Here is a 4,197-nt window from a genome sequence, read left to right as displayed (position 1 = left end):
ACGCAGTAATACAATACAATATTAGGAAAACTGAAGCAGAAGAGACAACAAGTGGTAACAGAGAACTAAGAATAAGGAATATTAGAATACTAAAAATAATAAAAAGATGAAAATAATAATAATCCTACTGGTAAGGAAAAGCAAAATGCGTATCTACTCACTACTAGCCTCCTACCCTAATTCTCGAACTCCAAACACTCCTATCTAGGCTCATGTCCTAGGTAAGCTGAAGTTTTGCCATGTCCTGCCTGATCACCTCTCTCCAATACTTCTTCGACCCACCTCTATCTCTCTTACAACCGTCTGTCGCCAGCCTCTCACACCTTCTTACCGGCGCATCTGTGTCTCTCCTCTGGACAAGGCCGAACCATCTCAGCCTCGCCTCCCTATCTTGTCCGCCACGAGGCCACTCCCACCTTATGCCGAATATCTTTATTTCTGAACGTATCTTTCCTAGTAAGCCAACACATCCATCTCAACATCCTCATTTCCGCCACCTTTCATCTTCTGTACATGAGAGTTAATGATTGACCAACACTCTGCCCCATAAAGTGGCTTAAATAGTACATTATATATTATGAAACATAGAAATAGCGCAATATATTTTTGTGTTCCCTGTGTAGATGGAACATCGTAGTTGAATGTACACTAGGAATTATCGTCAACATTGGGGGATGTAAATAGTAGGTCATAATGATTGAGATAAGGCCATTGAAGGGGTCGAGGCAAACCTAGTAAGAGTGGAAAGAGACGGCCGGTGAATTCCCAGATACATTATTCTCTCTAGTTATCTATTCCACCACAGGGCTACTCGATGCCCCCCATCTCAATGCCTCCCTCTACATGACCTGGTATGTCCCAGTAAGCCACCCCTATTCTATCAGTATACGGGTCCCCCACGATTATACTGAAATGCCTCCATCCGCCTTTTTCATTTTCACACCGGGTTATACTACCCCGCTAGCTATAGCTCGATGACTCTCTCTGCCTCACGACTGTCATCTAGTACTCCACTTTCATCCAGTTCAACTAGATCACAACTTTCTTTATCAGCCCGTCCACCATTTCTCCTCTCATGTCTTCGCCTTTGAGATAGTAGCTCTGAACTAGACACCTTACTACGCATCACTTTGTTGCATAGGGTCAGGATGCCCCGCAACCTAGGAAGATTAACGGTTATCGGAGGCTCATCATCAAACCTGAGGGGTTCGGGTACAGTTTATCTATTTTTATATTTTATGATTATTTTTATCTGCTAATTCTTGAATTTAACCTCTCAAATATTTTAATTGCTGTAGTGCAGGTTCAATCCGGGCCTAGAGACTATGAAGATCATTACAAATGCCACTGGCGATCTTTATGTTGTTGCATACACGACTTGGGGTGAGACTCCACAACTGCTCAAGCAATAAATGTTCAATGAATTTAAGGTATATATGAATTTATTATTTTAATTTAAACACTGTATTTATCGTGATTCATTTTTAATGTTAGACTTTCAATTTTGTTTGCAGAAAATGTGTGTATGGCTCCCCCACCATGAAAGGAAGATCACTACTAACTTTGAATAAAAAGCAAGTCATAGGCTATCCAACTTGATTTCAGTTGCTCACGGGAGAGGTGCGAAGCTCACGTGATGCCAACCACATAAGTGGAAAGACCTATGCAGACACTAGAACAATCATTAGCAGTTTAAGAAGAAGATTGAACTGAGAAAGAAAGTCAGAGCCTCTCAGAGTGGTGAGTCCTTGCACACTAGGGGTGTGGTCAGCATAGAGACAGTTAAGAGGAGACTGGTATTTTTATTAAGTCTTAAAATACTATCTTTCAGTTAAATATATTGGACTAAACTTGATTAACTCAACTTATTTCATTTGCAGGAAAAAACAGGGAAGAAACTAATTTAAGATGAGTTATTCAAGGCCACTCACGTAAGGAAGAAGAAAAGAAACACAGATCTAGATACTTGGGTCGAGCCACCGGCTGATACTACGTACCTTTGTAAGCCTCAACAATAACTTAAAATACCAATTACTGTCTTTCCTATTTTAAATTCTAATTTAATCCTATAAATTTAAGGTTAATATCAAAGTTCTTCCTTGGAGGAGTTCCGCTGGATTCAACCGACCAGTGATCTGGGTGAGCCAATACAAATTTCATATGAGGATAGTAAGAAAATTTGGTTGGACACTATTAGTGGCCCAAGAAAGGGGAGAGCTTACGACCTTTCTGAAGGAGCATTTCATCGTTACCAGTCAGGGTTGCAAGACATAAGAACTTCCTCAGAAGGCTAGGCAATGGATAGGGCGATCATGATGTCTAGGATACCGAAGATATTTTGAAAGGATCAAGGATCAATTATGAGCATTACTTGCTACCGGGATATTTTTGATTCACGTGCTGATAATGCTATCCCCGATCTCGAGCTCCATACGATCGTCCTGCCCGCGATCATCTTGTCTGCGGTCTTATGGATGAGGAAGATTCTTCTAATAGTTCAGACGATGTGGTGGTAAACTCCATTCGACTAGTACTCCTTGAACTATTTAGTATTGATGTTAGTTAGACTAACTCTTAAATACGGTTTAATTTTTTTTATGACTTATACATTTGTTTAAGCACCTTATATGACTTGTTTAAGTTTCTTATGACTTGTTGGTGGGTTTTAATTGAGAACTGATGGAGTTTTTTTATTGGAGTTTGATGCCATATGTGTTGGAGAATGTTAGATAGTTGTGTAATCTTGTGTAGGTGAATAATTGATCGCACACAGTGCTGGAATTAGCTGTTATATGTAATTGTTTTAAATTGGAAAGTGGTGCAACTGTACAATAGGCAAGGTCTGTTAGTTTTTTTTCCAGAAAACCGACCGACTTCAATAAGTTTTTCAATGTTTTTTTTCAAAAAATTGATGGAAGTCGATTGGTATGTTCATAAAAAAAAACAAAAATGCAAAAAACCAACCGAACTCGTTTGGCATTTTGAAGAAAAAATCAAAAAGGCACAAAACCAACCGACTTCGGTCCACATTTTTTTAAAAAAAAGCAATTTTTTAAACAAACTTTCATAGCCGATTGGTTTTAAATTCTTTTGGCTAAATATAAAAACTAGCAGACTTCAGTTGGTTTGAACAGATCGATTTAGTTGGTTTTCTGTACATACCAACTCTTTTACGACATTCGATTTCTGATCGATTTTTCAGAAAATCATCGACTGCAGTCTTATTTCTACGATTGATTTTGGCTCTGTTTTTAGTTGTGTAAGGGTAAGATTGGCACCAAATTACACCAAATTGGGCAAACACCTAATGTAAAACATATTAAACCTAATAAGCAATCTTTAGGTAAACCAACAGAAGAATCATAAGTCTGATCAAAATTGATAACTACAAAATAGTAAGCTATGAAATTCACAAAATAGAATCTAAATGTGAACCAATACATCACATGTCATGGAAACTGTCACGCCCCAACTAGGGGAACGTGCGGGCATCTACCATTTTCCACCTCGGTAGGCGAACCCGTCCCTTATTCACAACCAAACAATAAAATAAGATAAATCCAATCACCCAGAATTACAAAGTCTTGTTGACACCTAATTTTTGACCTCCCATAATTTATTTTAATTACCCAGAGTCCTTGAATATTAAACGGAGTGAAATATATATTTTTATGAGTCAAAATGATTTTATAAAACTATTTAGATAATATTTTACCATTCTTATTAGGTAAAATAATTTCTATAATATTATGAATCATTTGGAAATTAATTTGCAACAATTATGATACATTTGCTAAATTTAATTGAAGAAATAGTTCAAAATAATTATTTATTTAATTGTTTGAAATATTAGAAATTAATTAGAAAATATTTTACTCTGTTTAATTCAAGGAAATTGATTAATTAAGTGAATTGATCATTTTTACCCCCCCCCCCCCCCCCCCCCCCCCCCCAACTTTTAAAATTTTGCATATGCATTTGCACAATTTATTAGAATTAATTATAATTAATTAATTGTTTAATTTTGGTTAAATTCCATAAATTGTTTGCTGCATGAGTAATAGTGGCTATGATTGAAATAATCAATTGATAGTTAATTCTGGCCTTAATTGAAATAGCCAAATGCATTGGCTCAAATCAATTTAGGTCATTGTTGCAAAATTAGTCTTTAATTATTTGATTAGTTTGATTCCGACA

General features: G+C 36.7%; 1 long non-coding RNA gene across 1 annotated transcript; it reads left to right on the top strand.

The window, feature by feature from the left end:
* Positions 1 to 631: 631 nt before the first annotated feature.
* LOC132618138 (uncharacterized) lies at positions 632 to 2,738 on the top strand. The gene is made up of 5 exons (XR_009573997.1): positions 632 to 1,212; positions 1,304 to 1,430; positions 1,515 to 1,796; positions 1,881 to 2,001; positions 2,080 to 2,738. It is a non-coding gene; the product is annotated as an uncharacterized LOC132618138 (long non-coding RNA).
* Positions 2,739 to 4,197: the final 1,459 nt, after the last annotated feature.

Source organism: Lycium barbarum, chromosome 11 (assembly GCF_019175385.1).
Source record: "Lycium barbarum isolate Lr01 chromosome 11, ASM1917538v2, whole genome shotgun sequence".
In the NCBI taxonomy this organism is placed as follows: Eukaryota; Viridiplantae; Streptophyta; class Magnoliopsida; order Solanales; family Solanaceae; genus Lycium; species Lycium barbarum.
Note: the sequence above shows the minus strand (reverse complement) of the source record. Positions and strands in the feature narration are given on the sequence as shown.